Genomic DNA, 16,821 nt, shown 5'->3' on the forward strand with positions numbered 1-16,821 from the left:
GGATTTCAGCCACCCCAGAAAAACAGGAGTTGTATTCTGTGAATGCTTCAGAGATGGGGTCATTTTGCTGCAGTTGAAAGTTTCCACATCACTTAAAAGGCTAACAATTATACCAGTGCCCAAGCTCTTCTCTCAGCAAGGACCTGGGCCCACTGTAATTTGCCTGTATCCAAAATAGGTCACAATACAATCTCATTGGCTCCTCACACGGCTTTGGATTACCTTGACAATTCGAATACTTACATCAGAATGCTGTTTCTCAACCAGAGCTCAGCATCTAATGCAATTATCCCTACAGTTCTGATCAAAAGGTTCGAACCGCTGGGCCTTTCTACATCCCTTTGCAACTGGATCCTTGATTTCCTCACCGGAAAACCACAATTGGTGCTTATTGGATATAACGCCTGCAAATCACCATCGACACGGCTATTGTTGGCAGATTTTCAGATGGCGAGGACAAGGCAAACAGGAGCGAGATACATCACCTGAATGAGTGGTGTTGCAGCAACAAACTTGCACTCAACATGGGTAAGATCAACAAACTAACTGCAGACTTCTGAACGGGTAAGACGAGGGCACAGACACACACCAATCATCATTGATCAGTCAGCAGTAGAAAGAGTGAGCAACTTCATGTTCCTGTGTGTCAGCATCTCTGAGGATCTCCAGGGCCCAACATGCCGATGCAGTTACAAAGAATGCTTGGCAGCCATTATATTTCATTAGGAGTTTGACGAGATTTGGGACGTGACCGAAGACTTGCAGATTTCTACAGATGTACCGTAATAATAGTTCTAACTGGCTGCATATCGCTTGATATGATGGGGTTTGGGAAGTGGTGAAGCCACTGCACAGGATTGAAATACTCTCAGCAATGTTGTCAATTCAGTCAGCTCCATCATGGGCAGTAGCCTCCGTAGCATCCAGGACATCGTCTTGGAGCGATGCCTCAAAACGGTGGCATCAGTCATTAGGGATCTGCTTCACCAAGGAGATGCCCTCTTCTCATTGGTATCACCAGAAAGGTGGTACAGGAGATTGAGGGCACACACTCAACTAGTCAGGAACCGCTTCCTTCCCTCTGCCTTCTGATTTCTGAATTGACATGGAACCCACGAACCTACTTCACTGAATTCATTGTTACAATACTTATTGAACTTTCAGTAACAGATACTTATTGTAATACAGTTTTTTCTCTACTATTATATATTGCATTGTACTGCTGCCACAAAGCCAACAACGTTCACGATGTATGCCTGTGATATGACACATCCTCCTGATGACTCTACGGGGATTAATCCTGATTGGGCCTATCAGGCTGAAGATCCGCTTCCCGTGTTCTTCTCTGTTTCCCAATAACAAACTGTGCAGACAGACGGACAAAGATCACATCCTCATCCCTGGGACTCAATCACAGCCGTCATGGGGCAGTAATGCCGCTGCTCCACTTGTCAGTGATGGGAAACCATCTTTCTCATTTCACTTTCCAGAGAGCCAGACTCTGAGCATTACCGATTTGGGACTGTGTTCACAGGGATACCCGAGGCTTTTTGAAACAGACTCGCTCCACTGCCCTGAGAGGACACTTGCAGTGTGGATGGTCCTGCAGCAGCCCCGGGGTCATCAGCTCCTGGACTCAGACGCTGGGCCTTGGGCAACAGCATCGCTCTGCAAAGTCTCCCCCATAACTTTCATGGTTAGTTTCTCCCCAGAGCAGTGAAAATATGCTGTGCAAGAATGTTGTTGGTCAGTTATCAAACTGGAACAATGTGACACTTACTGCTCTGGGAGAGAGAACAGTTAATTCACTGAATTAAAACTATATAGTTCAGTACAATGTAGCAAGACATTTGGCAGAGTCCCACCTGGGAGATTAGTCAAGAAGGTTTGGCATTCAGAATGAGGTGGTAAATTGATTTGGACATTGGTTTTGTGGCAGAAGCCAGTAAGTGGTGGAAGATGGTTTGACTCTCTGACTGGAGACCAGTGACTCGTGGGGTGCAGTGGGGGTCGGTGCTAGGTTCATTGTTGCTTATCATCTCGCTCAACGTTCTGGATGATTTAATTACTGCAATAGTTGTTTTTTGTTCAACAGTAGGTTATTTGCCGTGATCCGTACTTATTAACTTAGTTTACAGTAACTCTGTAGTCGGAGCTTTTCTTGTGCACAGACCAGGCAGAAATTGGCCACTCAGCCCATCGAGCCTGCTGCCCCACACAGTGAAATAATGGTGGTCGCTTTGCAATGCTGCCTGTCGCTTTCTGTAACTGGTCACCACCCCACCCACAATGTTTGTTATGTATCGAGACCTTGAACAGAATCAACGTCTTTTCTTTTAAAGGACGTTGAGGAAATCAGCTCGAGGGGGTGGAGTTTCAAGATGGCGACGTAAACATCTGCCTTTTAGGCGCTCTTCACTTTTCTAACTATAATCACCCTTTAATCTAATCTTTTCGAATTTAATCAAATGAGTTGATATTTTCGATTGACTTTTTTTTCTTTTAAAACTATATTTGATCTAACTTTGCCGAACTTAAAATGGCTACAAGTAAGAAATCGTCTAAGGAGCCGTTATCTGTTGAAACAATTTCTAATCTTCTGGACACTAAACTTGCAGGTTTGGATAACAAGTTGCAAAGTAAAATGGCAAGTTTAGAAAGTAAAATGGCAAGTTTGGAAAACACGTTTACCACGAAAATGTCTGAACTTGAAGGAGCTGTTAAATCGCTTGATACTAAGTTTCAGTCGCAGGCATCGGTTATTCAGCAGCATGAAGATAAGTTGGCGACTCTTGAAAAATTAATTGTTGAAAAAGTACGTACAATTGAAGTGTTGGATAAGAAGGTACAATCGACTCTTAAGACTGTAGATCAGTATAAGTTTAAAATTTCTGATCTCGAAAATCGATCTCGCAGACAGAACTTGCGTATTATCGGGTTTCCCGAAAAAGTTGAGTCCGGTGATTTAACTGAATTTTTCTCTAATTTACTATGGGAAATTTTCGGTGATGAGGGTTTGCAAACTAAACCTGTTATCGACCGCGCTCACAGAGTTGCGAGGTTTTCGTCTGTGCCTGATAAACCACGAGCGGTGATTGTTCGCCTTCATTATCCTCGTGAGAAAGAGCTTCTAATTCGATTAGCTCGTAAAAAAGGTATGATTTCCTACAAAAACTTTCAGTTTCGAATAGTCGAGGATTATTCTTTTGAAGTAATGAGAGCCAGGATCGCTTTTAAACCAGTGATGGCAGAGATTCATTCTATCGGACTTAAACAAGCTTTAATGTATCCAGCAAAGCTTAGAATCGTGCTGCCCGACTACAGTCAACGATTTTTCAACACTCTGGAAGAAGCGAAGAAATTTGTTGGAGAATTTCGATCTTCTACTGCAACTTGAACTATATGTTATGTGGAAGATTTTTCGGAGAGAGGATATCTTCCTATTTTAAGTTTTAACCTATGAAGTTGGGTTATAACTTTTTATTTTTTGATCTATGGGTTCGGTTTTTTTTTACTAGCTTCATTGTTTATAGATGTTTTTTTTAATTTTGATAATATTCTTTTTTTTCTTTCTGTTTTGGTTATATACGTTTATATTTTGCATTAATGATTTATCTTTTTTTTAAGTTGTTTATTTTTCCCGTAAGATTCTGTTTTTTTACAAGCATTTATCTGTTTGCCTGTACTCAGATATGGGACGAATGTTTTGGACTTTTAGTTTTTTTTATATATATGCTGTACTGTACTATATCCCTTTCTTTTTAAATGTTATTTTGTCTTTTAATAGATTGCTGAACTCACATTTGTATTTAGTAATATGGTTTTTTCAAAATGGCGTTTCTTCTTCCCATAAGTCTTTGCTCTTGAAACGTCATCTTGTATTTGAATATGGGATTTTTTTTTAAAGGTATACTACACTTTTAAATTTTGACGTTTATACCTTTTTTTTATTAATGATTGTTGTATTATATTAGTTTTTTTTTATTATTCTGATTGATATATATATTTTTTTTTGCAACTCTATATTTTAATTTGGGTGATATATAGTTTTCTTCTAATCTTTTTTTTATAGAGCTGCCATCTTGAAATGGGGGTAATATTAGTATTAGATTATGCGCCTGCCGCTTGGCTTTCTTTCGAAGGGTGGGGGGAGGGGGTAGGGATCTTTTTTCACGCTTTTGCTTTTTATTTTTTTGCTTTTAGTTTATGGGCCGACTTTAAATTACTAATATTGTTGAGGTGTCATGTTCTCCGGCTGCTCCTGAATCAATTTTCCTCCTTCCTGAATTGTGGGTTATGTGTCTTTTTAACCTTTTATGATACACACAATTAATATTGGTATGATGGATAGATCTGTTAACTTTATCTCCTGGAATACTAATGGTTTAAATCATCCGATTAAACGCAAAAAAATATTTAAAGTATTCCATAGACTGAATGCTAATATTATCTTTGCACAGGAGACCCATATCAGGAGGGAGGATAATCAACGTTTTTTTAGGTTCTGGAAGGGTCAACAATTTCATTCGAATTGTACCGCCAAAATTAGGGGTGTGTCTATTTTTATAGATCCCTCAATATCGTTTACACATCATGAAATTATCTCTGACCCACAGGGTAGATTTTTGTTGATAACTGGTTTACTTTTCCATCGGAAAGTTGTTCTAGTTAATATTTATGCTCCAAACTTTGATTGCCCTGAATTTTTTAGACGTTTATTTACCTCTCTTCCTAATCTAAATGAATATATGTTGATAATGGGTGGAGATTTTAATTGTTGTTTGAATCCTTCGATGGATAGATCTAAACCTATTCGCACTCTTCCGAATAGATCAGCCCTACTTATTAATTCATTTTTGGTTGACTCGGGAATTACAGAAATATGGCGGTTTTTGAACCCTAAAGATAAAGAATTTTCTTTTTTTTCACATGTATATCATAGCTACTCTAGAATTGACTATTTTCTTATTGATCATCGGTTATTAACGGATGTTATTGATTGTAAATATGATTCTATTACTATTTCGGATCATGCACCTTTGAAGTTATCTATTAAGATTTCGGACTATTCCAATAACACCAGATCTTGGAGACTTAACGCTACTTTGCTTCAAGACCCAGAATTTATTACTTATATAAAACAGCAAATTGACTTGTTCTTTTCTACAAACTGTACTGAAGAAATCGACAGAGGAATACTTTGGGACTCTTTTAAGGCTTTTATTCGTGGTCAAATTATCTCATATTCTGTTGGTAAAAGAAAACAAAGATATTTAGATATTGCTTTATTGGTGGATAAAATTAAGGAAATTGATAAGATTTATTCCGTGACTCCTACCAAAGAACTTTATAAGAAGAGAGTTGAGCTTCAAATGGAACATAGTTTACTATTATCTTCTTCAATTGAAAATCAATTAATTAGGACCAGGGCTCAATTTTATATTCATAGTGACCGTACTGGTAAACTGTTAGCTAATCAATTAAAGGCTATCTCGACTAAGCGACAAATTATTAAAATTCGCAAATTAGACGGTAATTTAACTACTGATCATAAAGAAATTAATAATACCTTTCAAGATTTTTATAAATCTTTATATCATTCAGAATTTGATGGTGACCAGTCCATGATAGATAATTTTTTTTAACAATTTGAATATTCCTAAACTGACTGATGAAGATCATAGTCTGTTAGATGCTCCTATTTCTATAGTGGAAATAGGAGAGGCTATTTCATCAATGAACTCAGGGAAGGCTCCTGGTCCTGATGGTTATATAGTAGAATTTTTTAAAACTTTTTCTTCTTTGCTTTCTCCTTGGTTATGTGAAATTTTTAATGATGCGTTTGCTAAGAAGAGATTACCTCAATCTTTTTATGAAGCTAATATTTCTCTAATTCTTAAAAAAGATAAAGATCCTACTTTATGTACATCTTATCGCCCTATATCATTATTAAATGTAGATTCTAAGATTCTTACAAAAATTTTAGCTATTAGATTAGAAAAAGTACTGTCTCAGATTATTTCAGAAGATCAAACTGGTTTTATGAGGAATCGGTATTCCTTTTTTAATGTAAGAAAATTGATTAATATAATTCATACTTCACCACCCACAATCCCAGAATGTGTTATTTCATTAGATGCTGAAAAAGCTTTTGATAGAGTTGAATGGATATATTTATTTAATACATTGAGAAATTTTAATTTTAGTCCTAATTTTATATCATGGATTAAATTAATATATCATAAACCTGTTGCTTCTGTTTTTACGAATAACCACAGATCCTCTTTTTTTCAATTATCTCGTGGTACGAGACAGGGTTGTCCCTTAAGTCCTTTATTATTTAATATTGCATTAGAACCTTTAGCTATTGCTATTCGTGAATCTCCTAATATTTTTGGTATTACCCGTAATGAGAAGTTATATAAATTATCTCTTTATGCTGATGATTTGCTGTTATATATTTCTGACCCTGATAGGTCTATTCCTGCTATTTTATCCTTGTTGGTTCAATTTGGTACTTTTTCTGGTTATAAACTAAATTTAGATAAGAGTGAATTATTTCCTTTAAATGCACAAACTTTATTGACTGATAGGACACCATTTAAAGTTGTTACTGATAACTTCACTTATCTAGGTATAAAAATTACCAAGAAATATAAAGATTTATTTAGAATGAATTTTTTACCTATGCTTCATCAAATTCATCAACTTACTACAAGATGGTCTCCCTTGTTTTTATCATTAATTGGTCGGATTAATGCTGTCAAAATGATGATTTTACCGAAATTTTTATATTTATTTCAAGCCCTACCAGTTTTTATTCCTAAGTCTTTTTTTGATAGCATTGATTCAAAAATTTCTTCATTTGTGTGGCAAAATAAAAACCCTAGGTTAAGTAAAAAGCAATTACAAAAATCAAAAAAAGATGGTGGTTTAGCTTTACCTAATTTTAGATTTTATTATTGGGCAAATAATATTCGTAATTTATTGTATTGGAAATTAGATTTGGATTCACCACTGTGCCCACAGTGGGTAAATTTGGAATGTAATGAGGTAAAGGGATATTCTCTATTCTCTGTTCTTGGTTCTTGTCTTCCTGCGGATTTAGTTAAATTTAATAAACAAATATTTAATCCTGTTATTAAACATACATTACGAATTTGGTTTCAATTTCGTAAGTTCTTTATTTTGAAAAACTTTGTTCTTGATAGCCCTATCTTATTTAATTTCTTTTTCAAACCTTCCTGGACAGATCAAGCTTTTAACATATGGAAAAGGAAAGGTATAAAATGTTTTCGTGATCTCTTTTTTGAAGATACTTTGATGTCATTTGATCAACTTTCTAATAAATTTGAATTACCTAAATCTAATTTTTTCAGATATTTACAAATTAGAAATTTTTTACATAAAGTTTTACCATCTTTTCCTAATTCAACTTTGATGGACACTACAGATTTGATCTTTACCTTAAATCCTTGTCAGAAGGGATTAGTAGCTTTTATTTATAATATGATTATGAAGATACAACCAGAAATATCAGTTAGAATTAAACAAGAATGGGAAAAAGAACTTCAATATAACATATCAACAGATAAATGGGAAAAAATTTTGCAAATGGTTAATTCTTCTTCTATATGTGCTAAACATGCTTTAATACAATTTAAAATTGTACATAGAGCTCATATGTCTAAAGATAAACTTGCTCGATTCTATTCTCATATTAACCCTCTATGTGACAGATGTCATTTAGCAGTGGCCTCATTGACCCATATGTTTTGGTCATGTCCCACTTTACATAATTATTGGAAGGATATATTTACTACTATTTCCTCAATTTGGAATATAGATTTACAACCTCATTTTATTACTGCAATATTTGGTATACCAAATGAAGATGGCAATCAGTTTTCCCCCTCAATCAGACGAATGATTGCTTTTGTAACATTAATGGCCAGAAGGTCTATACTACAAAATTGGAAAGAAGTAAATCCTCCTACTACATTTCAGTGGCTTTCTCAAACTATTTCTTATCTGAGTTTGGAAAAAATTAGAAGCACTATTTTTGACTCATCAATTAAATTTGAAGAAACTTGGAGACCGTTTATTCGACATTTTCATATGAATTAATTTGGCCTTCTCCGGACCTTTCTGCTTATTCATGTTCAGGTATGGAGTTCCGGAGTTTTTTGACACTATCTTATACTTGTAAACTGTTATTATTGCCTATGTTAGTTTAGTTTAGTGTTTTATTTTTTTTTAATATATATTTTTTCTCACATTTTTTTTAATATTTTTTTTTTCTTTTTTAATGGTTATTTGTTTTTTTTTCATATAATCATGTGGACTTGATTAAGGTATTTTCTTTTGTTGATGTTTAGTAGGATATTATTATCTTATCAATGTGATTTCAAGTCTATTGTATTTATAATTTACTTATTACTATGTTATTTTTTTTTGTGTATATGTGAAAATCAATAAAAAGATTGAAAAAGAAAGGAAATCAGCTCGAAACACCAACAATAAACACAGTCATGAGAAAAACGACATGCATTCATCTGAAGTCACAAGGTTTGGAAACAGAAGCCGTGTTGACGAAACATCTTTTTGCACTCTTGCTTTGGAATCGTAACACCTGATTCGGGAACTGTTTTTAACCTGGACATGAATTGTGGAGAATCTCAACCATGCAGACAGGATAATGCAAGAACACAAATACCATGACCGCCAGAAGAGACAAATAACTTCTTCCAATACACACAAAATGCCAGAAGAGCTCAGCAGGCCAGGCAGCATCTGGGAAAGGAGTCTTGCCGAAGGGTTTCAGCCCAAACCGTCATCTGTTCACTCTTTTCCTAGATGCTGTCTGGCCTGCTGAGTTACTCCAACATTTTGTGTGTGTTGCTCTAGCATCTGCAAATGTTCTCTTGTTTGCAAGTAACTTCTTGGTCACTGATCCAAAACACGGATAACGTGTCAACTGGAAGTAAAGATCAGAAATAAAGAACAGAAGCTGAATTCACCTTAATTCACTAAGAATGTTCAGTCTCCCTGTGGGTATATTTTCAAGTCGTTTCCTTCTAACTTTACACCAGACCATCAGACGAGGGTCATTTAGTAACTATGGGGGAGGGGCCGATGTTGCTGCTCTGTGAAACTCACAGTGCAATTTTCTGTGTGCAAGCGGCTGCCTGTCTGCAGGGCAAATTCTGACACGCAGGCATTCCTCGGAGCAGGGAGCGGCTTCTCTGCTGAAAACAAGCAAACCAGTTCGACATTTTGCGCTGACCTTCGACTGTGAACAAAGCTAATTTAACACTGTATTTAAATATTCCTGTAACAGGAAAAAACAGTTAAACACCGATGATATAGAAAAGAAAGTTCACCAGTGTCTGCAATCTGAATGTCTACTTATTACAATTGCTATTAGACTTTGAGAGTTTCCAGTAGTTTACTTTACTTCAAACACCCAATATCTGTAGTTTATATTTGCGATTTAATTAAACGAATCGATCTGTGGCATAGTCCACAACGATGTTCCGAATGCCGATATCTTACAGCAGTTCTGTATTCTCAATAATTTTTTCCTGTGTATGTGAGTGAGTGTGTGTCAAGGAGGGCAAAGAGGGAGAGAGACTCTTTCACTGCCCTGTGGGGACATTTCACATATCTACAGCGTCTAAGTAGAAACCAACTGGAGAATGTTTGTAGTTGAAGGTAATTGTTTCTTTTAATCCATTTGGTCAATAATTAATTTGTTAATTTGAAGATTTCAGAGCTCCCTTCTCCCACTGAATTACCTCCCGAGCCCGACAAAAGCCAAACCCGATTGTAAATGCTCCCTGGTTCTGAAGAATCGGAGACAACACTTACTGTGATGTTGAAACCGGACGGAGTTCAGTGAGGTGCCGGGTGAACGGTGTGCTCACCATATACAGAGATGTCAGTCTGAGCCGCTACACCCGAGGTTATTCGGTTATATAGTGTCTGTCGCTCATTTCAAAACACTCGCTTTCCTTACCGCGCTGTCCTCCCACTTGCCCCCTACCTGCTGTGCTCTTCTCCCACCCCCCCGTCCACTTTTCCTCCCACCCTCCTTCCCCAAGCTCTCTCCTTCCCCCTCCTGCGCTCTGCTCATCCCATGCTCAACTACCCTTCCTCTTTCCCCACACCCTTCCCCGCTCTCTCATGCCTTCATCCCTCTCCATCTCTCCTTCTTTTTCCTGCCCAGCTGCCGCCTGTCAATCCCTGTCTAACAATGTAGACTGTCATCTAAACGGGAGAATGTTCAAACATCAGAGTGCAGAGGGAATCAGGTGTACTCGGGTCTGACTCCTGGAAGGTTAATCCATAGGTTGAGTCTGTGATAAAGAAGGCAAGTGCAATGTTGTCATTTATTGCAAGGGGAATAGAATATAAAAGCAAGGAGAAAATTCTGAGTCTTTATGAGACATTAATCAGGACATATTTCAAGTGTCATCAACAGTTTTGGGCCCAATATCTCAGGAAGCATGTGTTGTTGTTGTTGAATGACCGCAGGAGGCTCATGAGGATGATTCCAGCAATGAAGGGGTTCACATATGAGGAGCATGATGCAGCTTTGGGTCTGTACTCACTGGAATTTAGAAAAATGCTGGGGAATCTCATTGACACCTACTGACTGTTAAAAGGACTGGCCGGGGTGAATGTGGAGAGCATGCTCCTGTGGTGAAGGTATCCAAATCTAGGGGTTGCAGCCTTAAAATTGAGGGGCGACCGTTTAGAAAAGATTGAAGAAGGATTTGTTTTAGCCAGAGAGTAGTGAATCTGTCACAGACTGTAGTGGAGGACAATCCGTGGGTGTTTAAGGCAAAAGCTGATTGTCTCCTGATCATTCAGAACATCAAAGGATATGGTGAGAATGGTATAGGGTTGAGTGGGATCAGGGATCAGCCATGATGGAATGGCGGAGCTGAATCGATAGGCTGAATTCTGCTCCTGTGTCTCATGGTCCGGTGACTGTCACAAACTGATTTTTTTAAGGAATCATGAAAAGAATGTTTTAGAAACAAATATAGACAATGTGAGTCTGAAGGAAGAAATTATAAAATTCCAGAAACTCACAGCAAGCACAGCATCAACTGTAATTGGTAGCGAGGTTTCGGAATCATCGGTAGTGTTCTTTATATCAGCTTTCACATTCATTGACCCTCCCTGCAGCAGAAATAGTTAAGCAGACTAATAATGTGAATGTTTTCAAACCCAAATGAGAAGGAAACTTCAAAGCAGTTGGATATGGTTTTAGCAGAATGGCCTAAAGTGCTGCTTTAAGAAGAGCTGCCTACGGTTCTGTGGAATGTGCGGGGCCAAACAGCTGCTTACACCAGACCCTGAGCTTTGAATCTCCCAGAAAAACAACCCGCACCTTTTCCCAGTACTCTTTCAACCTTATTTATTTCTCTTATAGATAGATGACCAAAACTGCAGTCAATACTCCAAATTCAAACTCAGCAATGTCTTATTCCTTTTATTCCACCGCACTCTTTAGTGCGCTATCGTTTACTGTGGAAGACCTACATAGTGCAACACTTTGCACTTACCTGCGTTAAACTGCACCTGCAATTTTCAGCTCAGTATTTGCAGCTGCGCCAGATCCCACTGTAACCTGCCTCTCTGCCGACTACACCCCTGATATTGCTGTCATATGCAAATGTGCTTATCAAGTTAAACACGTTATCATAGATGACAAACAGCAATGGCCCAACTATCATTTCTGTGGCTCTCCGCCGGTCATAAACCCCCAATCAGGGAGACAATCATCTACTATCATTGTCAGCCTTCGCCCAAAGCTCCACTGTCTATGCCAATTTACTTCCTTACGTTGAACGTGGAGCAAATAAATTTTCTGCACCAAACACCCTTTCTGTCCCTTTCTCTCTAATCATATTCCCTCCCGCTGTCTCCCCATTGTGTCCCATCATCTACCCCCCTTCTACCTACTCCACTGCCTCACTTTCATCTTAGTTGCTCCCTGTCCACCTCATAGACCTGTTATGAGTGATGAATAGACCTGATGGACAATGGGGTAGAGTTAACCATTCCCCTCCTGAGAAACACAAACTATTACTGTTGCTATGCTGACCATGAGAAAGAGAGATGGAAAAACAAGCAGGAACATCAGCGACAGATCAGAGAGAGGGGGAAATTGCTGATTAACCATATTGTGACTCCTTTTTGAATTATTTACTGTTTCACTGCAAGGACAATATTTGCTCATAAACATTCCTCAGTGGATTGAAGGAGTGGCCTTATTTGATGGACATTGTCATTCAGGAGTGATGGATAGCTGAGTCCCCGTGAGTAGGAATAAAAGACAGGTCTGGAGAGACACCCTCCAGACACGCCAGTGGACTCTGACTGAGTGTTGGAACCCACAAGAAAGGTGGGGGCTTCAGAGACCGAACCAGGAGGTCGGTCAGTAAGGCTATCAGTGTAAAAGCAGGGCCGGTGGGGACTTGTGTGTGTGTCCACTCATGCCAGAGTGACGAGTCCACCACAGAAGAACGGAGAGGTCATAACTGAATGACCACACCGATATGACGGATTAAGAAAGCAAAGAAAGGTTTGCCTGACTGTAGCTGTTACATCTCGCTCGCTCTCTCTCTCTCTCTCCAACCATTACAATACAGCAACTATAACTACATCAGCACTCATGAACTGAACTTTATCCTTTTCTATGACAATTTATTTACCCCTAGACATCAATAGAACTTGTTTATTATTGATTATTATTATTATTATTATTATTATTCCAACACTTTTAGGTTCATTACTGCTAACTGGTTTTATATGTATATTTGCATTAGTGATATTATTTTGCTTATTTTTATTAATAAACACCTTCAGTATAGTACCATCAGACTCCAATGAATTCTTCTTTCTCTGCTGATTAGACACCCAGTTACGGGGTACATAACAGACCCTCGCCCTGACTTTTTCCCCTCTCCCTGCTCAACCTTTCTCTCTCTCCACCTCATTCTGCCCCTCACCTTTACCCTTACATCAACAATATTTTAAGGGTTATTGGCAAATTTGGGAAAGATGCATTTTAAGGGTTATTGGCAAATTTGGGAAAGATGCATGTTGTGTCTTTGTATTAAGGAATGTCACAGTTGGGAATGGCATGGATCTTTTTTTTAAAGTATCATAAAAAAAGTTTTAAAACAATTGCAGATAATGAGAGTTTGAAGTAAAAATAATTAAATTCTGCAAACTCACAGCAAACAGGACAGCAACTGTAACTGGTAATGTAGCTCGTTCAAGCCCGTTGGCAGTGTCGTTTATGACATGTTACAGGTTCCTTGCAAACTATTAACAGTTTAGCACATTTGCATATGCAGAAATAGTTAAACAGAACACTGAAGTGACTTTGTTTATGTGATAGAGAGTGAAATGTCAAACCAGTTTGAATTGGTTTCAGCAGAAAGGCTGCTCCCTGTTCTGAGGAATATACAGGCAGCTGTTTAAACACAAACCCTGAGCTCCGAGTCTCACACAAAAGCAACCTGCACCTTCCAAATCAATCAATGATATTGCCTCTTCCCTCTTCCTTTCCAGTTCCCCTGAAGGGTCTCGGCCCAATACGTTCCCGTTGTATTCAGTTCCATACATACTGCCCGGACCTGCTGAGTTATTCCAGCATTTTGTCTTTCCCTGGTTACGAAATATCCATGACAGGGAGCGTGTGGGCAGTTTAAAACCACGTCAAAACACATCCAGGCTGTTGAATATTCTTGGGGAATTAAGGTGTGAATTATTCAAGTCTGATATTAATTTCGGATCTTTACTCAATCAAACTTCTGTCTGTGATCAAGGAGTCATGGTTAGAGAGTCATATCGAAACAGAACACAGTACAGGTGCATTGTCTGAGCCATTTAAACCACCTATTCCCACCCACCTGCACAGTAGCCATATTCCCCCATCCATAGTTTCAAAGGTGAAATCGTGCTCGCATGTACCACTCCTGTTGGCAGCTCGTTCCACATTCTCTCGACCCTCTGATTGAAGACTTATCCACTCATGTCCCACTAAAACTTTTCGTCTGTCACCCATGATGCATGATCTCTGGTTGTCATTCCACCCGACTTCAGTGGAAAAAGCCTGCTTGCATTTACCAATCTTTACCCATCTTCATGTTGCACTGCTCTGTCAAATCTCCTCTCAATTTTTAGCATTTCAAGGATTAAAGTCCAAAACTATTCAACCTCTCCTTATCACTCAGGGACTGCGGAAACCTCCTTGAAGTTTTTCCCAGTACACTTTCAAACTTACACCTCTCCTGTAGGTAGGTGACCAGAACTACACACAATACTCTAAATTTGGACTCACCGATATCATATACAACTTCAAAATAACATCCCTTCTCCTGCAGTCAATAATTTAATTGATGAAGGTCACTATGCCAAAAGCATTTATTAACCACCCTATCTCCCTGTGGCGCTGCTTTCAATGAATTATGGACCTCTATTCCCAGATCCTTTTGTTCCACCGCAACGTTAGTGCTCCACTGTTTACTGTGTAAGACCTACCATAGCACAGCACTTGGCACTTGCCTGCATTAAATTCCATCTGCCATTTTCAGGTCAGTATTTCCAGCTGTTCCAGATCCCTGTAACCTATGATAGATAATTTCCCTCACTGTCAACTACACCCCTAATCTTGGTGTCACATGTAAATGTGCTTATCAAGTTAAAAACATTACCATCCCAATCATTGATATAGATGACAAACAGCAACGGACCCAACGATTAATGGAGACAATCATCAACCATCACAGTCCACCTCCTCCCAAAATGCCATTGTCTACTCCAATTTACTTCCTTACATTGAACATGATGCAAATGAATTTCCCTGACCAACCTCCCACGCAGGATTGCTAAATGCTTGCAAAAGACCATGTAAACAACATTCGCTTCATTGCCTTTATCTACTTTCCTGGTAACATTCCCAATCTCATCAAAAAAAAAATTGTGTGTGTTGCCAGGAGTAAACAAAGTAATGCTGACTGTTCCAATCAGTCTTGTCTTTTCAAATACTCATATATGCAGTGCTTCTAATACTGATGTCAGAAGCACTGGTCTATAGTTTGCTGTGGGGTTTTTTTAAGCCTTTCTTCAACAGCAGGTCTGTATAACCCATGGAGAGCGGGATTTTACATCATATCCCAGGTACAATCTCAACAAAACACGAGTAATTGTTAATGTCATTTCACTCTTACACACAATAACTCTTACAATAAATACAATGTACCTTTCACCTCCCTCTCTACCCACTGCACTTAAACTCTCCATTTTAACACACTCAGGATTTCAGTTTCTCCTACAGAAGTGGGTGATCTCACATTTCCCACACTGGACTCCAGTGACCTGTTGTTCCCACTCATCCCTTTTGCCTCCATTACCCCAAAACCTCTCAACAAGAGACCCAGAACATAGAACAGTACAGCACAGTGCTCAGTCTATTCAATTAAGGAATATATATCTTTCAACAACGAACGGGGAGATAAACCACCATCCATCCGGGGTGGGGGGGGTGGGGCGGCTGTGAGCATTCGCAGGGTGATTACTACGTCAGAGCGGAGAGTCTCCCCAGGGAGCAAATTTCAGTGACCGACCCAGCAGACTCGGTGAGGAACAACATACACGCCCCTCATATCTCCATTAACCTACCCTCTTTCACCTCAAATGAATGGCCTCTTATCTTAGAAATTTCAACCCTGGGAAAAATATATCGTCTATCCCTCTCGTAATCGTCTAAACGTCCATCCAGTCTCACCCCAGCCTGCGCCGCTCTGGAGAAAACAACACAAGTTTGTCCAGCCTCTCGTTATAGCTCATGCCCTCTAATCCAGGCAGTAAACCTCTTCTGCGCCCTGTCCAAAGCCCCGACATCCTTCCGAGAATGGGGGCGACCAGAACTGTATGAAACACTCCAGATTTAACTAGCTTTATAAAGCTACAGCACAACTTCCCGACTTTTGAACTCAGTGCTTCAACGAATAAAGACAACCATGTCATTTGCCTTCTTAACCACCCGATCAATCTGTGCAGTCTCTTTCAGGGAGCGATGAACTTGGAGTCTAAGATCCCTCTGATCATCAACACTGTTCAGGGTTTTGCATTTAACAGTGTACTGTCTCATACAGTCGAACTACCGAGCTGCCAAGATGATCATCACTAATCAAATCTCACTGAGATTTCTCAGATCCTGTTGAATTTATTGCCAAGTGCACAAGTCCGGGAAGATACAGGTACAGAGAAACACTGACTTGTGGCAGCATCACAGGCAAGTTCATTCAGATATCACACGGAACACAAATTGTACAATTCTCTGTCAGTAACAATATAGAAACATGTTTAACTTCATCCTGCTAATAGGACCAGAACAGGGGCTGGGCGGCGGCTCATCTCAGACGGTTCGGTGAGAAGGTCTCACAAACCGGACCGACCCCGGCACATTCTGCGAAGGAAACGAGGCGAGGCCGCCAGTTCGGGAAAGTTCACCCCCTCCCCCTTCAGGTTTCACCGATCACCTTGTGGTTCTCTCCCTTCCCCACCCCCACCTTTTATTCTCCAGTTCTCTTGTTTGAATTCGGATCTCCCCGCTCCGGACCTGCTTCAATACTCACCGAAAGGAAACTGTTGTCGTCGCCCCGCAGAGAATAATCCGTCCCTGGCTCCCCGCCCCAGGGGGCGAGGGTGAGGACCCGCTCCCGATCCCGATCCCACGGCCGACCCGCTTCAACAAAGAACAAAAACAACACCGCCCTTCCCGCACTGAGCATG

At 39.3% G+C, this 16,821-nt stretch overlaps 1 protein-coding gene across 1 annotated transcript in view; it reads right to left on the reverse strand.

Moving 5' to 3' along the window:
• The window catches only part of LOC132386688 (NACHT, LRR and PYD domains-containing protein 3-like), a gene marked incomplete at its 3' end in the record, with an annotated part of 59,467 nt that extends 42,646 nt beyond the window's left edge, over positions 1–16,821 (reverse strand). The window contains exon 1 of the mRNA XM_059959033.1: positions 16,665–16,821. The remainder of the gene's footprint in view (positions 1–16,664) is intronic.

This window comes from Hypanus sabinus, unplaced genomic scaffold (genome assembly GCF_030144855.1).
Source record: "Hypanus sabinus isolate sHypSab1 unplaced genomic scaffold, sHypSab1.hap1 scaffold_126, whole genome shotgun sequence".
NCBI classification, from domain to species: Eukaryota; Metazoa; Chordata; class Chondrichthyes; order Myliobatiformes; family Dasyatidae; genus Hypanus; species Hypanus sabinus.